The following is a 20335-nucleotide window of genomic DNA, read 5'->3' on the forward strand; positions in this document are numbered from 1 at the left end:
CTCTGATCCCATTCCCACAAAAGGCAGTTGATTGTTAAAGGTGGACTGCTGGTCTGAACCGGTATGTCAAATCCCATGTTAACTTAAAAAACATTAAAATGATAACTTCATCTCGAGTTACTTTCCTATTCATCTATAGAATTTCTCAATTATGTATGACTAATTTTGCACAAAGTCATTATTTGGAGCAATTTGTCTAAGTATGAGAGGCAACACCTTCAACCTTCCTGGATGGTGGGTGGGGAAAATGTCATAATCAGTTCTGCTTTGGCATGAGTTATTAAGCGGTCACAGGAGTTCAAAGGAGAGAAATAATGAACAGGTAAGTCATTACATGCAAAAAATTCTTCTTCTATATTATCAAAATACAAATTAATTACAGATAAGATCAGATGAATTTTCTTTAATGTCAGTTTTTTCCCAGAGATGGTAATGAAAGCATACAGTATGTGGGAGGAGAGGAGTGGAGATGTATGGAAGGGATGTTTTATTAATGTTGGCTTGATTTCACTGGGAAGACGTTGCTTGTGAAAGCAGCAAAGGAATCAGGAAAGGCTCTGGGACATGCAAATAAAATCATTTTTATTGCACTTAGTGTGCTAACTCATGCATGATCTCATTCAGGCTCTCAAAGCAATCATAAAACTATCTCCATGCAACAATTACTCCATCAGCCAATGCAATCAGCAGGTAGGGCAGCTGGCAGCCCTTGCCACAGGATCCTCCTGAATTCATTAGCTTGTGGTCGAGATACCTTGACAAGGTTTCCATTCTTGCTTTTTAAGGGGACAACCGTAACTAAAGTGAACATGTGACTCATCCTAACCAAGAAATAAAAGAGCCCACCCTGCTCCCCTCCCCCCTTTTACATGCAATACTAATATTCACATGACAACAAACATTTTCAAAATAATAGTCCTATATATTTAAGACTAATCAGAGCGGGCGCCATCCAACTTGCAAAGGTAGCAATTTTCCTTCATTAAAGCCAAATCAGGAAAGAGAACTTCAGGATTCCTTAGGGCTAATTACAAGGTGTTAATAATAACAATATAATGGCAGCAATTTTCTAGCTTTGCCCAAACCTATAATCTGCCCTGAGTGCCTTATAGGATTGTCTCTGAGTTTATATAAAGCCAAGTGTTAGCCCAAAAATGTTTTAAGTAATTTAATTTTTACATCATGTCTCTTTTCAGTCAGTTTGCAGCGATGCGGTAATTGTTAGCGGAGAACGTTTTCACCGGGGAAGAGGACAAGTAGCAGCACGACAGCTCAGAATAACCCTCTCCCATCTTCCCGGCGCACACGTCGTAGACCAGAAACGCAGAATACCCAGGTCAGGCACCTCCGAGCTCAAGCCCAGCCTGCCCAGAGGGACCACAGCCACATTTCTTTGGCCCCTCCTGCCCACAGCGGAAGGGAGGGAGGTAACTGATTATAGAAGAGCTGCAAACAAACAACAAACAGACAAACGTACAAATTATTCTCACATCCACCTCTTAATTGCTTGCTAAAAACCCTCTAGGACTCCATGATCAAATGTAACATATTGCTGGGGCGGTGATGAGCCACTGGTCAAAAATGTTCAGCCCCAATAGCAAATGGGCAGCGCTGGCGCAGCCAGGCGTGTTCGAAACGCACGGGTGGGAATCGCTGTGGAGCCCCTCCGGGGGGAATCTAGCAAGGCCTCCCCAGGAACAGATCTCACTGAAGTCTGGAGGGTTTTCAAAATCAGGTCATAATCCTGAAAATCCCGTAGCCTCACGTGCACAAAGGTGAGAAGGAGAGACAGCTTGATACAAGCACAAAGCAGAAATCTGAACTGAAAATTAACCCCTTGCCAAATTTTGAAATTGTCCCGCTATTGATTTGGCTGTAGTTCTCAGCCTCGTGGTGATCGCTTACCTTGGCAATGTAATAATACAGTGTAATGTAATTTGGAGAAAATTTGGTTTAGTCATAAACAGGAGACATCAGAGACTCTGTTCTAAAGGGGAAAAATGGTAATAATATATTTGTAATTTTTTTCCAGAGAAAATGTGTTTACCTACACCGTGTCAAATTTTAGCCCGCAGCAAAATGATTTATGAACAAATTCTAAGCTGCTTCACAGTTGACAAGTTAATTCTTATTGAAAAAAAAGAGGAATTATGACAACACTGAAGAATGTTAACATGGTACAAATTCTAATTGAATAAAAGACACCTTACAGAGCTACAGTGCAAGCCCTTATTCATTTCAAAGCTACTTACAGGCTGAGAAACTGCAAAAAAAATGGTATTACAAATACTGGAGTCAAATTTCTGTGAGTTGGGAAGCTTATCCACTTCAGACCTTCAAAACTTAACTGTGAAATCTCATACAAACAGTTTTGTCTAGAAAATTTCTGGTACTTCTCAGATGACAAATAGTGTTTGGTTTTCAGGTGAAAACTGGAAGAAATGAGAAAAGAAGCAGACTGAGTAGCCAGAGTCACCCATTAAAAGGGGCTTTTGCCTCACAGAAGGGGAGAGGGAGGGAGGCATGATAAAAATATGGGGGGGGGGGGGTGAGTAGGAAATACCTTAATTTTTGCTCTTCCCAGGCTCACCTCCATTTAGGAAAGGGGGCAAAACACTGTCATGAGGGATTAAGCACAGGCTGGAGTCAAGTCAGTTTTGTTCAACTGGTGGCTTTTTGTCTGTCTTGGAAGATAACTCTGAGAGAAACAAACAGCTCTTCATTTCTGTACTGTACCTGCCTCCTCTTTTCAAAAGCCCCACCAGCATTTATTCAGAAGTGCTACATACTTTGATGTCTAGAGATGAAAAGCAGTTTTTGAGGTAAGAAATCACAGGTTAGTCCTAATCTAAAAGAATCAGTGGCTACTAATGATGAGTAATTTAATTCCATAAGAGTAATTTTTGTCTCTTTATGGTTTTGTTTTACGAGACGCTTATCAGGTCAAATGGTGCTAAGTGAATAAATGAAGAGCATTTCTTGTGGATAAACTGGGTAAAAAATTACCTATTTTTTTTCTCCCCCCACCTCCTCCCAGTTTACAGTCATAAATTTAGTACAGAGCAGGAACCATTTTCCCTACTTCTAGTCAGATGCAATCCCAACACTAGGTAAATCGAACACTTCACAACCGTTCACTGAAGTAAATTTATCCTTACATACTTGTCAAAAGCTGTGCCAAGATGTATACAGAAACCATTTTCTTGGATTGTTTCAAACTAATCATATTAATATATTTGCTTTATTGGCTTTGGGGGGTTTCCAAGTGGAAACGTTTGAAGTAGGGTCCAAAATCAGCTTTGTTTCATTGCCAGTTCTGGTGTTAATGTGTGCCTCATTGGACTTCTACTGTCCGTGTCAATGGGCCTGAACTTCCATATCAGGAGGCTTTCAGTGGCAGCTCATCACCACTTTATTTCTGCAAAATGTTGTGCTTAATCAGTCAATTATTTAGAATTTGAAAGAGGAAAGCATGACACTGAGTCTGCAAAAAGTGGTGCTCATGTGCTGGAGCCGGAGGAGCTTGGGGGATTCATGCAGGCTGAAAAACAAGTTATCCACATAAACATATAGGAAACGCTGCATGCAGAGAAGCAACAAATTCAGCATATCCAAGGGGAAGAAAAGATGGCGTCAAAGACCGGAGAAGTCCATACCACAAACATCTACTTTATCAGCACCCTGAAGAAGGGAAATGTTAACCTAGAGGGGTTGTCCATCAAGGCAAAACTCACAGCTTTGCCCATGTGCAAAAGCTAAACGGACAGAGGATAAGCAAAAAAATGTGAAAGTTACCATGACAGAGATATCCTTTATTCTGATGCTCAAATAATTCATGGCCATTTGAAAATCTGGGCTACTGGGCTTTCTTGGGCTATTGGGCTTTCGTGGACTATTCCGAGCTTTCCCAGAATTGGAGTTGTTGCAGTTTATGGAGCAGTAGGATCAAGCAGGCCAGGCTCACAGAGACCATACTTCGGGATGGAATATAACATCTAAAAAAACCCCATTGGTTTATTGATGCAAGTCATGGCTTGTAGCAAACAGTTTTAATCATGGTGAAGCACTGAAGGTACAATTCAAAGACAAAGCTAAGGGCACGGATCTCTTGCTGGAGCACTGCTGAGGGTGGGAAAAACAAACAAGACATCAGTGCGAAGGCAGGCATCCATCTGCATAGACCAGCGGCACTGAGCAATACTTCTACCAGGCTTTTCTATGCAATTTTTTGCTGCCAGATCTCCAGGTGCTCTGCAGAGGGTTTCAGCTACCATTAGCCCTGGTTTACAGCTAGCTGTGGTCCCATGCAGTGATGTTACTCAGCCTAGATTACCCCTAGACCAGCGGGAGGATCCAGAACACAGCCGTTCTGGACCCAGCCCAGAACTCAGAACTGCTTGTACCTCTTTTGCTTATGGGACCCTTTTTTCCTATATTTTTATAGAAGAGAGGTTGACAGTTACTACCAATTATGTGCATCGAAAAGTGCTCATATCCGTGGAAAAAAATTCAAAACAAACCACACATGTACAATTTTTATAGAAAAAGGTTTCAGCCGGATCCCTATCTGTGGCTCTGCATCCCTGCACTCTGGTTCCTGAGCTCCTACAATGGCAAATACTTCAGGGAAATTTGAACTGTATAAGCCACCAGCACATCCACATATGTAGAATAATAACAATAGTCTTAGAAGGGTGAATTCAGTGACCTGTCCTTCCCCTGTCATTTCCTTCATTTGTGTCTCCCCTCTTTCCGCACACCGATTTCCTATTCTTTTCTCACGGAGGTGACTGAGATTAAAGGTTTACTGTGGCTGATTATTCAGGAAAGTCCCACTTTCTAAATCTGCTTCTAATTAAAAAGGGGCGGGAGGGGAGGAAGGGAAAAAACCCTCCTTACTGTACACACAGGCAGCCTAATCCATCCTGCTGACTTTCATAAGCATGAGCTTCTATCGTAGTATTAATAAACTATTTTCCAAGATTTATGTTTCTTAACCCTCTTCACCCCAGAGATTTTTTCGGATGTGAGCTGTAGATGTCACTTCAAGAAAAGATGGGCATCTGACTTTCGCCTGGACATCAGTTTATTTATGAGGGAGGGGGCCAGGAGTTCAACCCTTGTGTTCGTAACAGGGCTAAGCAAACAGCTCCAACCCAGCTCTAAGCCATTCTAAATAGACGGAGGAGCTGGTAACCCAACTCCCAACCGTTGCTGGAGTTCACATTTAGGTTGTGATTTTACTCCATTCCCAAATGTCACTTTATCCCTGCTTTTCAGGAGCTTATTTTCAAGGATTTATGAAATGTGAGATGACAAACCTGGTGCAATAATGTTGTGGAGATTTTGCCCTTAATTCACCCTAGAAAATACTCTCCACAAATGGTGCTGAGGTAGCTTCCAAGAACAGTCTTATTTCCCCTAGGAAAAAGAAAATCTGAGCTGTGTGCCATTAAGATGAAAAACTCAAAGAGGGTGGGAGGGGACTGAGAAGGGCATTAATCAGAATTGGTAAAAAAAAAATAAAACGCAAGATTTCTCTTGCCTGAGAAAAAGAGACGCAAAGCTGAAAAAAGAAATGAACTTACAGGAAGGCAGAGTAGTTCTACCAGGATTTGCCTATAGGTTGCACAGCAGACAGCTGCCTCCTCACAATTTGCCTTTACCATAGAGACAAAAAAGTTCCCATTACTTCCCTTTTGTCTATATTATAATTATTACTCATTGTTACTAATAATACAGAACACCTGAACTGTATCTACAGATTCTCCCAGCCACAGGAAGAGAGGATACGAATGGCTTTTCTATGCAGATATTGTGAACTTCAGATCAGGGGTAAGCCAAAGGTATTGCTCATCTCTGGATAACCTTATTTTTAAGTGGTGGTATTTGATGAAACTTTTAGAAAAGAGATATCAGATGAGAATGAAGCAGTTTCTCCCTCAAAATTCCCAGCTGCCCTCCCACAGCAGTTTCCCAATACGCTGCCCATTTTGATTTCTGCAGCATGACTTCTGTTTCCTATGTTACCAGTTGACCCAAAGCAGATGCTTCCAAAGAGGACAGAGGAGATCCCCACATATGTGACTATTAACAGAGCAGACAAATCAAAATCAAACAGGGAGACAGAAGGAAAAAAAAATTATTATTCTTTTCCAAGGTAATATCTTCTCTTACCCACCCATTTGCGAGGCAAACAGCCCAAACCAAAGCACAGTCATATGAGGTGCCAAATCTAATGAAATCGGGGAAATCACAAGGAAAAGTTATCAAAACCACATTCCCAAGGAACACCATCTCACAAATTCTCAATGTTTTCCATCAAGCCAGCTATATACCATCCACCAGTGCTGCCCGTCTGCGGGAAATCTGCAATCCACTGAACACCAGTGACACTTTGGGTAACAAGGAGGAAGTTAATGGGAGCACTTTCTATCTAGGTTTCCTTCTACACCCTCTCTGAAACAATCATATGACTTAGGAGACCACTTTTAAAAGAATGAGAAAGGGGACTGGATGAGTATCGCTTGCAGCCACCCTATCCTGCAGCAGACCCATACAGTCCTCAGAGCAAATTTGCCCTGTGAGCCCAAGGATGACTGTCCAGAAAAGCAAAAAATAAATATTTTTGCTACCCAGCAGGCAGGAAAAAATGAAGTATCATCAAATATTGTGTCCTTCCTAGCAAACAGAGAAATAGAAAAAGAGGAGGGAGGTGGGGCTTCTGGCCCACTGGGTATCTGCTTGAAGGACACAGCAGAAACGGAAAGGTGCTGGATGTGTTCATGCAGGTATGTGATCTTTGGGAAATAGATGCTCTTCACGAAACTCCTTTCAGGAGGGCCAATATCTCAAATTTGGGACAATGTTTTTATGTCTTTTCAAATCAGTCATAATCACGTATCCAAGGTACCTTCTCTTCTCGGCTTTTGCTACACACATATCAAATTGGTTTTTCTGAGCTCATTTGCTTTTTTGAGCCTCAGACGCATGGCTGTCGCAGTAGCCAGTGGGGCCAGCAGGATGCCCGTGCCCTGTGCCACCTGAAAAACCTGCACGGGCAGAGAGCGGCTGCGATCAGGAGGGGAAACCTTTCGTTATTGGAGTTACTCACAGAGCTCCACACTCGGAACACTGGAAGGGGAAAACTTAATAAAAAATGGAAAACTACTGTGAATTATCACTAGAGCCAATGCATGGGAGCACAGGGTGCAAATACTGGGCTCGATTTCTTTCCGATTAGATGGCAGGGGAAAAAAAAAAGAGGAAATAATTCATCAGTAAGAATGATACCAGCATATTGGTTTCACAAGTAATTAATTCATCTGATGCTTTGCTTGATGTTTATTTCTGCTTATGTACAGCAGGCTTTCTCTCCTAGCACAGTTACAGGCAGAAAAAAAACTGTCAAACATCCTTTTTCTATTACTTGAATGTTAACCGAGTAGTATTGCACAGCCTCTGAGGTCAAGGGGGTGAAGACATCAGTGTAGAGGCATCAGCGTTGGTGGTTGCATTAATCAACATTGGACATGTTCATATAAAAACAACCATTGGGATGTTTTCATGCCACATATGTTTGCATAAATATCTGTATGTATTTCTAACCCACCTCTTCTCGTAAAGATACAAAGCTGTCTCTCTGGTGATTTACGCTGTATATCTGTAATCTGCTGCAAGGTCAAAGCAACTGAACTGAGGTCTGTGGAGCTACTCCAGATTTACACTATTCTAATAAAGATCAAAATCTGGCCCTGAATATTATCCTTCCTATTCACAAGAATATTTCTATGTTTCTGTTATCTTCTGCCTTCTTACATTCCTGAAGAGTTTTCCTGCTAGCATACTTACACTACAAGATTTTCTCTAATCATCTAATCTTGGCCCTTCTTAAAGAGAAGGGAAAGCTGACAGATGGGTTAAATTACAAAAATGACAGTATTATATGACTAACAGTGTCAGTTCTAAGAACCAATCTGAATATCAGCCACTGCTGAGCATCTAATTATATTAATGAAATCCTACAAAAGTTCCACTTTATTCAAATATTTTACTGTGAAACTAAAAAGAGGACAGGAGGAACCCAGGTCTATCTGCAAATTGCACTTCCAGCAGTAGCATCAATCTGTGTATGTGAGATAAACTTGGCATTGTCCTTCAAAATATTAATAAAAACCAGAATCTTAGTGGTCAATTCTTTATGCATAAAAAAATATATCACAGTTGGGTTTTTTGGTTTGGGGTTTTTTTTGTTCGTTTTTATTAAGGGTGATGCAGAGATCCATTCGTTGATTCTTCAAGTGCTCTGTTAGGAAACCTGATTTGGAAATTTTCTGCAATATTTTTTCCTTGAAATCTGAAAGATATCAATCACACAAACATGATCCATAAAGAAGAAAAGGCATCAAAATCAAGATTTTAGATCTGCCCATTAGCAAACATATCTCTGTTATAGATGGTATCCAAGCAATAGAAGTGACATGCCCAAGGCCCACAGGAAATTGGTTTCAGTGGCAGGTTGAGATTGCAAGAGTTCCCAGAGCCTGTGCACTCATCCATTCACTCACCCATTGCACCGTTTAATTCAATCTGGAAAAACACCTATTCATACTCTAAATGTAGTTGTAAGCCTGAAACGCACCTGATTTTTATAGTACTTGGAAAGGTTTTAAAGAAAAAAAATTGACAAATTAACTGACATACATTATTTAAGAATATTCTGCTCTGTCTCAGCACAGGATGATCCTTTTATTTCCCTTTTGCACTCTGCCAATCTGTACATATGTAAATTAAGTAACTGTGAAAAAGCTAGTTGCAGCCATATAGCCCTTTTCACCACCAATTTCTTAGCCATAGCTTAACCTATGTCATTTTCTGCAATGAGAGTGTTTATGCTTCCAAACACATACTGTGAATGCCAGCTGGCTTTAGACATAAAAATTACAAAAGAAGAAGGAATATAAAAGTTGCAAAAGCTTTTTTAAAGAGACTTCCCCCCACCTGAACCCTAGTGAAATATGTATCGTAAATACTGAATGAGCTTTTGAAATACCTGACCTCAGGGATTCAGTACAAAAAAAAAGGAGGGGGGGAAGCAAGTCGATTAATAGAGCTGGATATAGTTCCTCAGCCAAAGTGGCTAGATCCTTACAGGCTAATGTTCTCAGAGACACAATGAAATAAAAATGTTATCTCTCTTTTAGCTGTAATCTCTGATTAGAACGTTTAATCAATTAGCATTGCTGTTGTCAAAACTTGCTCCCAACAAAAGATGAGAAAACCCGCCGGAGGGGGATCTCAACGGCTGGCCAAGTCCAAACCATGCAACAAGGTGGGAGACTCGTCCCTGCAAGAAACGTCATGTTTTACTAGGGTGAAACACTGACTTCTGTGTCGTGAGATGAGAACACTTATCTTGCTTTATTTATCTCAGAAGCACTAGCAGAATGTCAAATAACCCCAAAAAGAAGAAAAGCTTAACGCCAAGAATTGGAAGTGTCAGGTTACACTAAAGGGGTGTCTTTTTCTTTTCTGCTTTCAGAAAGCAGGGGACTTGTGATCTTTGGAAAATGGGCCGCTGCTGTTTAAAAAAAAGAAACGCAACATGTTTGGAGGCCAACTGTGAAAAACTTGCTGCATGTTTTCCTTGCTCTATGAGTCACCTGGGGTTTAGTCACTTAGAGTTGGTCATTATTGGAATTCCAACAAAAATGGCAAGAATTCTTTTTTTTTTTTTTTCCCAGTGAGGTTTATTATCTCTCTCATTAACTCGACCTTTGTGTTATAGAGCTCTCTGAGGTCTTGGACAAGAACAGGATCTCATTGTGCTAAGTACAGTACAAACATATCATGGCTAAAATAAACAGGCAGGAGATCAGGAGACAAAGAGTAGAAGAAAGAAAATACAATGGTTCCCATTTCATACATGGCAACCCCAGGCCCAGAGAGGTTATAGGACTTACTTAAAGTAAGGGACAATGTCCAGGGCTTAAAAATTCACCCATGTTTCCTGTGGGAGAGTACACAGCATTAACCACAAAATTACCTTTCCTTTCCACCTACCTATCTGCTTATGAATGCGCGGCCTGTCACGCAATCCTTGATTGTTTCCTGAAAGGCGGCAGGGTTTCTTGTTTGTCTCTGGCCCTCCATCAAAACCCTCCTCAGAGACTTCTGCTTTGCAGCTCATGAGCCATCGGCTACAGAGCTTGCCCACCCTCTGCACCGTGCTGCTGTAGTAAATACCCTGGCTCCACTCTCCGTTCCATTGATTTATCTGAACCATGGACATAGCTTCGACGTGGTGTAATCTTGGTACCTGGCCAGATGGGTGTATTAGCGATGAATATTTCTTCACGAGAAATTCAAATGTAGGTCATGGTAAACAAATATATTTGAATGGGGATCCTTTATTTGGGGGCGGAGAGCTGTTTGGTGGGTTTTCAGAAGACTTCATGTAAGGCTTCTCCGTAACGGGTAGCTATAGAAAGTAAATCGCCATTTTGGGACAAGGGAGAAAGTATCTTCTTGCCTTAAAACCGCCAAGTAGCAGTCAGTACACTGTAACCCCCAGAGCAAAGGAAAGACAAACCCAGGGATTGTTCTCATGTCAGAGCTGCAGAGCAGCGAGATTTAATGTGTTGGGTTTTTTAATGAGTTGCAGAAAGAAGTGGACAGTGAGGTGATGAAATTTCCTGAAGTGCTGACAGACTAAGACGTTCTTACTTAGTTATGGGAAATGCTGGAATATGCCTGTTAATTGGTATGACTGTTTAGGGTTGTATTCAAGCGTGCAGCGTTCTTGGAAAGAACTGTATTGGTTTCATGTGCACCTTTTTGATGTGGTGTTCATTCCTGAGCCACGACTCCATCTCTTAAGCATTGGAAAAGACAAACAACCATGGCGAATGTGGCAAGAGCAGTGCTGGAGAGGCCCAGGTTGGATTAAGAGGGGTCTAAAGGGATCTCTTACGCTTGTAGGAGGTCCTAGGAAAAACAGGAGCTGAGCAAGAGCCACCAGGAGCAGAGCGGTGTGCTCTGAACCCCTCACCAGCAGGAGATGACAGCTGTCATGCTCCTCTTTGCATATAGCACCCGAATTTCATGCTCAAAATCGCAGCCTAAATGCTACGGACAGAGATCCACATCGTTTCCTACCGGCATATCACTCAACCCAGAAACGCTTACTTACTAAAAAAAATTAATTAAAGACAACCGTATATCTGTCAGGAAGAGGGGCTGAAGTGCTGGCACCACGCTCTGGGCTGCTGCAGTGCAATGGCACAGCTGGGACAGCCGAAGCTCCAGCCTGGGTGAGAGACGCAGGGCGAGCTTAGAGATATTATTAAATGAAAGATCAGCTACACAGCAGCGTTCCCCAAACATACTTGAAAAGTGACAGCCACGCAAAATTAACCAGAACATGACGGATTCATACGGGCTGCAGAGAGTACAGTGGGGTCATTCAGCTGCTCCAAACTCTTGGCAACAACAGTTTGTGAAATGACTGGCTGGCTCCTGAAAAAAAAAAAAAAGAAAAGAAAAGTCTAAAACCATAACCAAAAGGCTATGAAAAATGGTGAAATACACACTAGAAATAATACACGTTAGAAAAATGGTTGGCTTGGTTGCTACTTATTTACTCTTTTATTTGTCCGGGCTGAGGTTTGTTTTTTTGTTTTGTTTTAGGGTGTTTTATTCATTCACAACCCTCTAATTTCAGCTTATAAATATCCAAATAGCCAAAGCAACTCTTTGATTTGAAGATATTTTTGAACCATTTGCAAATTGAAAGTCAGGATCTCTCAGACAAGCTGATAATGCTAGAAAAAGCTTTTGCAGAATTAGGAACTCAGAGAAGTTTTCAGGAGTGAATCGTTCTCTAATTTTTGCAGATTTCTGTGAGAGAGAGACAACAAACTACTCCTAGAAATCCAGCATGGCCCCAACCTTGTTTTATTCCAGGTCCTAATCTGTGTAATACTGAATTTACTGACACGTAACAGTTTGAGGGACTAAAGAAATAAACTAAATTAGAGCATTTCTGTTGTCAGAGCTGGCAATGGATTAATAAAAGAGCCATATTCAAACCTCAGTCCCATGCTTTACTCACTCCTCTAATAGCTGAGGGACTGTTGTGTTAGAAAAGGGTGTAATAAGGACACGCTGTCCTAGACATTGTGTTTCCCAACGTTTTGTTAACTGGACACATTTTTGTGGGTTAATAGCCTCACTTGTTTTCTGATGCTTACATTCAATTGCAAAAGCAGCTGAGAGGAAAAAAAAATGCAAAGAAAGACTAGAATAAAAGCCAAGAAAACCTTCTGTGGAAGTGTAGGTGTTTGGACATGATAGCCTTTTGGCAACTTCAGATGTTGGTTTTGGTTTTTTTTCTAGGTGTTTAAAGAAAAGCAATTACCTCTGTGATGACACTTAATATGCCAAGATTCAGCCTTGAGCAATTTTTTATGGCTGTGTTATAAACTCCAGAAACTACAGAGCACACTGGATCCACTGAAAGATGTTTCAGTGTAGCAGTTCTGACAGGAAAACCGCGGTTACACCGGCATCTGAAAATTCTTGAAAAAAGACAAATAAGCAAGCAAAAAACCGGTCATCTAAGGGGGTGGAAATGCTGCACCATTGGTTAGAGAGGCACGATAAATGGGCTGAGATTCTTGGCCTTTTTGAAGCTTATCTTTCAATTCCGAAGCAGATTTTACCCCCTTCGCGTTCGTTTCTTTGAACAGCAAACGTGACCCTCACCGGGGGGGTGGAAGGAGCACGCGTGGGGGTACCGGCACCGTCAGGGAGGGTCGTGCCTTGAGGTTTGCAGGCCCTGGGCAGCAGCTCCGTGCGCCGCAGCGGCTTGTTCCTGCTCCCGCGCCCAGGTTAGCATCCGGGCTGTTACGCCCGGGCGCCAAGTCTGCGACCTGGGTGCCGGAAACCTGCGGGAGCACCGGCCGCTGCGGGGCTGGACCCCAAATTAGTTCTGTCTAAGAGGCCATTGGAAAAACACGACTGGCTGGTGCTCCCCGTGACTCCAGAGGTGCCCGGACGGGTCTCGTTACCGGCGCAAGCTGCTGGCCGGGGCGGCACCCGGCAGCCATCTGAGGGGACCCAGGGCAAAGCGGCACAAAGCCCGGCTGCGGCCCCTCTGCTGTCGGGGACGCCCGGCGCTTCGCCTGGGGACCTGGTGTGGCTGTGAGGGCAGCGATGGGTTCCTGCTGTAAATTAGGCAAACTCAGCATTAGACAGTGTAAGATCATGAGGTGGTTTCCTTTGCAACAGATATATGGCACCAGGAGGGGGGTTTTTTATATTAACGAATTAATTAACAGAAATAATAGTTCAAGCTGGTATATAGAAAAGCAAATAAATGTGCCAGGGCCTGAAGCATGGGAGATATTGGGGACTTTTCCTGTGCTCTGACACCCCCTCCCGGGTTGTAAACCAGAGAAGGGGAATCATTGTGCAAAACCCGGGTTAGAATGGAAATTCCTTCGTCCCTCCGGTCGTGACCCTGACTTGCCCATCTGTGGTCCCTGCATGTCCTGATCAATATTCTCTCTGGTGTTTCAGTAACTGTAAACCGTCATTCTAAGAACCCACAAGTTACAACATTAAATAATGTTTTCAGATATGCTTATGTTGTTTATTTTAAGGATATGTCTAAATGTATCCTTCTAATTGCTTCATGGAAAAACAAGTTTACTTTATGGTTTGAGGGTGTAAGGCTGGGTATCATATTACTCCTGTATTTGTATAAGAGAGACTATTCAAATGGTTGTGATAAGCTACCGAGCCTGAAGAGCTACAATTAGATGTTTCCAGAAGCTTGTGCCCTGTCAGTCAGCACAAGGTGCTACGGATTTTGTAAAAACACTGCACTGAGCTATTGTTAAAATAATGTCTCTTTTCCCAGCATCAAGATATCAAGGGTTTTGTTTATTTGTTTTACAAAACTACTTGGATGTTTTTAGTCTCACTTTTTAATAAAAATATGTTTCGAAATGTGTTGGAAAGTCATATTTCATACCGTAAAAAAAGTTTAAAAGTGACAGTGAGTGCTAAATTGTGTGTTTGAATCCATCTCTCCAACTGAACCGATGAAAAAATCTTCTGATGAAAAAATGACTGATTTTGTTGTTAAAAGAAATGCAAAATCTGCAACAAAAATTTGGTTTCAGCATTTCCAGAATCTGAAAAACAAAGAAGCAGCTTTCCTTCCTGAAACCAGCCTGCTTCATAAAGGTGCTCTCCCAGCAGTGCAAATGAAGATGCTTATTCAAAACTGCAAACAAAATCCAGGAACATCCTTTTGGCGTTTGGTATAAAGCCATTATGCAGGTGATTAACCCATTAATTTTCAAATGTCTAAGTTGTCAAACATGACAAAACAAACGAGAGGAGGATGAAAGCAAAGTTACCAATTACGACGTTGTATGGAGGAGTCAGCCCAGATTTAAGTGACAGACCTTTCTTTTCCCTTTAGGTTAATATTGCTTAAACTGCACCGAGCAATTTGCCTCATATGATGCAAGTTAAATACCACTCCTGCAAACTCCGTGGAGAATTCTGCTGGCTCAAAGCACTTACAAGTGGCAAGACTGAATCAACCAACTTCCATTGAAATGTATATTTGACTGGATATTGCATTTCCTTTGACTTAAAATGCAAATGGCAACTAACTTAGACAAATCTGGCTTTGGATGTGGGAAGTGCGATTCAAAAGTCATTCAATCAAATGGAAGTCAGGGCTCCGCGGCTTAGTTTCTGTTTCAACCACTGATTTATAAAACTAAGGTTGGACAATAATCTTTTTATGCTCTTGTCTTTGTGTTAACCAGCTTTTAATTTAAGTCTGTATAATTTTAGGAGTGATTTGAGATCTCAGCAGCAGAGATTCTCTTCTATGCGGTTGCTATAAATACACGTATAGTGAGAGATGTGCACACACACACTTCAGAAACAATGTTTGGGATCAAATCTCAAGGGTTCCTATGTTATTGTTTGACGAAGATATAATTCGGAGCATATAGAGCTTGTTTGGAGGTAGCTAAAGAAACCCTGGCACTATCCATCTTTTAACTCATCAGCTATCTTAAAGGTAGATAATAAAACAAACATTTTCAGAGAGTAGCAAATGATTTTCAAGACGTCACTCCAGAGGTACCAAATACACATTACTCTGGATATCCAGAGTAGATTTTAGAGCTGAAAAAGCTGTTATCAGTTTCTGGTGTTCCTCTTTAAACACAATTATTTTTTTCTCGTTTAATTGGTGATCAGATTTTTTCAAATGTCCATTTTACCAGTTCAGAAACTTCAGTGGAACAACAACAGCCTAAAAACTATAAACATTTTATCTTACGCTATTACTAACAGCTGCACTCAAGAAAACAGAATTTCAATCATCACTTTTTTTTTACTCTGTCTGATATTTTTTTCTCGTACCAAACCTTTCATTTTACTTGGGTTGTGGAAGTGAAAAAGTTACTGTCATTTGCATTTATACTTTTTTCATTCCTGGCACCACAGAATTTGGGAGGTGGTGGGGACTGTAATTATATAAGATAATTCTTTTAATTGGAAAACTTAATATCCCCCTGTTTATACTTTCTTACATTCTTGATTTCAAAAGAGAAAGATGCTGTTTGTTTGTTTTACAAAATCCAAATTTGGCCTGAACAAGCCCATAGAAGAGCCAGTTAATAAAATTACTCGGTATTTATGCTTCTCCCTGAAGATCGCACAGAGCTAGCAGGAAAATACACACATGAAGGAGTGTCTATCTCTCTCAAAACCAGCAGTGGATGATCTCATGTTTCTCCTGCCTTTTTATATTGTTGTTGGAAACTTTTACCTAAAAAAAAAAAAAAAAAAAAAAAGGAGACGAGTTGATTTGCCTTTCTGATGGAGACACATACTCTGTGGTGATTAGAAAATTCTGTTCTTTGCCCATCTCTGTAGGTTCTGTGCTAGTGTCATCCCTCCGCCTACAATAGTGGACAACCTACACCACTCGTGCTACATAAGAGCCAGCCTACAGCCTAGCAGAAGGACTGATAAAAAACTGTTGGAGGGCAAAGAAATGGAATTGGGTCTGAAGACTTGGAAACGGCCTTCCTGCTCCTTGTCTTGTGAAGCCAGCTCTTCAGTGGAAATTGGAGCATCCTAGCACAAGCTACGAAACCGGGCTGGAGGGAACAAACAGGACAGGCGCTTCTCTCAGGAGCAGGAGGGAAGGCACCAAAGAGGCAAGATGGGAGCTCACAACCTCTCCTTTTGAGCCTGGGCAGCACTCCAGCATCTGCTGAATCAAGCCCAGGGCTGGAGGCAGTGTTTAAAGCCAGTGTGGGGGCAACAGAGGTGAGTGGGGAAACAGCCTGCTCCCTGGCCATGGGCTGCTTGGAAGAGATCCTGAGGAGAGGAGCGGAGAGAGGGTGAAATTGCCCTTCTTCCAGGTGTGGTTGCTGCTCCTCATGCCGTCCCATTCCTCCTTCTCCCTTGCCCATCTTGCAGGCACGTAGACAGGCTGAGGAAAGCCAGCCGTAAAGCCGTGGCACACCTCTGCGTACGGGACGATGCTGCAATCAAAGATGGTCAGAGCAGAACACGCTCCAGTCATAGACCATTTCCAGCAACCTCCTGGGGTCACTGACAATGATCTGAGGGAAGGGGCAGCAAACACCACTTCGTACAAGCGTTATTCCACGTGGACATTTACTACCTTATTTTAATCTGCTTCTCTTCCCATGCCAAAGCCAATGCAAAACCCAGAATGAGCCCTTTGATTTCTTTAGGACCCTTTGGCCCCCACAGCACAAGCTATACCTGCAGTGATGTTCTGCATTTGAATCCAAGCGCCAGTGGGAATGGTGAAGGTAAATTGAGGACACCTATGCCCCGTGATTTGCTCTGTGCTGTTCGTAGCCTGCAGAAGCTGCTTTTCTTGGCATTCACCACCTTGAAAGAGAACACTTTGCATTTTCTGTACACTGATCCACAGAAGAAAAATACACACACCCCCAATCTGATTTTACATGCTAGCCTTCCCACTACTTAAAGAAAAGCAAAGGGATAATCACTAACGATAATGTTACGCTTGCAATGAAAAGTTGCTATGGAGAAAAGTGTTTCCTAGAAGGCACCAATCATCTTTCATATTTATTGAGTATAATCTGCCTTTTGCATTATCCTCTTTGAATTCTACCACACCAATAATAACTCTAATCGTACCATTAGCAATTACCTCCAAGGTTTCCTGCCAATTTCTCCTGTATTCCTAACTGGTAGATGGTCACAAGGCATTTTCCCTCTTTTCCCGTAATCATGGATATATTTAATCTTCACCTCTTTGAAACAAGACCAAAGAAAGCAAAATCTTACTGAACAAACTAAGAATTTATACTTGTATTTATACACAGAAAAAAATCTACAATTTGAAGCACAAATGGAAGTGCAAAAGGAGACAAAGGGTACTTTTTCTGTTGTCCTCTATGCTAGCATAGAGATGTGTTGCAAATTTAGCTAGTACTGGTCATGCTCCAGTAGATCTGATGGGAATTTTGGATCATGTAAAACCTTTGTTAGCATGTTAGACCTTGGGCTGATTAGGCCAGTTGTAACTGAAGTGGAATTAGCTCATAATGAGGTTGGCTTTGTTGGACCTACACCGATAATGATGGAAAAGCAGAGCCAATATTAGCACTGCAGACCAAGGCTGACTAAACTATTCTGATTGCTGTTAGTTTGAGATTTATCCCTCTGCAATGTAGAAAACTGTTAACATAATTTTAAGATGATTTTCTTGGCTTACGTAGATCTGACTTTCACTGTGCTGTAAAGAGCAGCAGCCGTCTCCCTTGCCCTCTCCTCCTCCCCCTGTGCAGTGTATAGCTCTGGAATCCAAACTGCTACAGATCCAAGTGTTGCCTGGGCTGTTATCTGTTGTGAGCCAAATGAAAACTCATTACTCAGATACTCCTGCATGCTGGAGCTCTGGTTGCTGTCTAAGTCTCTGTGTGGTGGCTGAGAACCATCTGGAGTAAATCAAATGAAATAAAACCTCTATTAACTGAACCTTAAATATCCAGAGCTCACCATTATCACAGTCAAACACCCTGACATTGCAAAAATGTCTTTGTTTGGTACAAATCTCTGTTTCCCACGTTTATTCACCATTGTCACTGCTGCTCAGGAAATCGAGACCAAGCTGGTTGCCTGCATCCTGAAATATTTTGAACCACATGGTTATGTAGCACAGTCATGGAAGCTGACCAATGCCAAGCCACTGACAGGATCAGGGTCCAGCTACAAACCAGTCCTTAAATACAAGAGCATCTCTGAGCATAGTGATCTTGTTAGCACCACTTTGAAAAAAAAAAAAACAAGTGTTGAAAACACAATTAGATTTGACTGTAGAGTAACTGAGATTTTTGCAAATGAGGAACTGTGGGGAGCTACTATCCAAGGAACTTTCCAGTGGAACAAATTGGAACCGTGCAATCAGAAGAAAATGCAAACTCTTAATAAAAAGCACACAAAACCTGAGTCAGCCTATTAGGTGAAGCAATAACCCATGTAACAGACTACAGTGTCCTGATGAGAAACTCTCTCTGAAAGTGCTCCCTCCCCACAATCTCTGCAAGCAGCCACTTTGAGTTAGACTTAAAGAATTTTTAATTTTTGTTTTGCCTTAGAGACTATAAATGAAGCTGTTTAAAATATATTTTGTAAGTGCGTAGGCAAAGATAGTGCTTACATTGGAAAAAGGGTTATTTTCCAGAGGGAGATTATGGAAACATGACAGTGTGGGATATTTCTAACCACCTTACATGTGCAGCAATACATGTATAGAAAGAGGGAAAGCTACACTAACAGGGATTGAAGGACTGCAAACTGGATGAGTTAGTGATTCTTCTCGTCTCTGATTTCTGAGAGGCTGTGTAAAATAAAGCATTAAAAAAATTGTTGCATGGATTTAATTTTGTCATTTGCTAAATGTACATCCTTCCAACATCTGTTATATTCTAACGTATGATTTGTTTTGCTTATTACAACTTTCCGTGCAAATACATATATATAAACAAATAAAAATTGTTGCCCTTCTTAAAAAGACATGGAGCCGAAGTAATCTGCAGAGGAATTAGGAGCATCCAAATAAATTTCCCAGCCCTGCACAACATTGCCAAGGACCCTGATGGCATTCTCTTCTTCTCTGCAGAGCTAATATCATCTCGAACTGCAATCAGAGTAATTTCGAATCCAATGAAAGAACCCTGAATGTAATTAAATAAAAGGAAAAGAAAGCGGGGGCGGGGGGGGGGGGTGTGGGGGGGGAGTGTAAATCCCTGTAACCTTGGAGAGCTGGCTGGAATCCGGAGTGGAACGTGTTCGCTGCCCACCCCACTCACATCCCGCGCCTCAGGTGGGAAAGTGCCGGGAATGAGCTGGACAGGGCTGGATGTAAAAGCCCGTTTGGTCTGAGGATTTTAGCTCTTTCCAGATTCCTGCGGGGAACCCCGTGGGTTTGGCAGCAGCCAGCTGTGAGCTCACACCCAGCACGACCGGCCAAGGACGGCAGGCGCGACACACGAGGGCTCCGGCACGGCCCCACGCGTGCGGGAGCGCGGGGTGGTGGCTGCTGTGGCCACCCGGGAGAGGCTGAGCTGAAGTCGCGCAGGGCTGGGTCCCATTGAAAGCACCTCTCATCTCAGCCATCCTGCAGAACTAAACTTCGCCCCAAAATAGCTGTACCAGATTGCTGTCTAGGTCAGCCCCCTCGCCTTCATCCCACCAAGTAAAAGTAAAAGAGGTCCTTAATCTCATTTCAGGTTCGTTTTCTGGGTTTTTTTTTTTAATGTAATTGGTAGAAATTTAAGTTTTATTTAAAGAAATGGTATTTCAGAAGTAAAGAAACCATCCAGATGATCTCGCAGAGTCGGGCATTCTCACAATCCATCAATCGGGGTACATTTGGAAAATAAAGATGGGAAGCTAAATGGGAAAAAATAACTGGGAGGTGATAACTGTAATTTGAGAATTGCATTAAGCGTGGAACACATCTCCACACTGCGAATGCACTGCATAAATAATAGGATTTTTATAGGAGCTCCGTTCGAGCACGGGGTAATTCAGTATACTTCCCATCTCCCGTCCCCTCTGTATTTCGTAGGCTGGTGGAGGGAAGCAGGCAAAACATCGAAAACGAATGTATATGAAAATTGACAAGTAAAGGTAAAATGCGTATATAAAAAACTCAGCTGCTTGTTTTTATGGGGAGATGGGTGTGCGTAGGCAATCTCCGGGAATAATCGGGTGCTTGAATCTA

The sequence above is a fragment of the Phaethon aethereus genome (assembly GCF_964289735.1).
Source record: "Phaethon aethereus genome assembly, chromosome: 14".
Lineage (NCBI taxonomy): Eukaryota > Metazoa > Chordata > Aves > Phaethontiformes > Phaethontidae > Phaethon > Phaethon aethereus.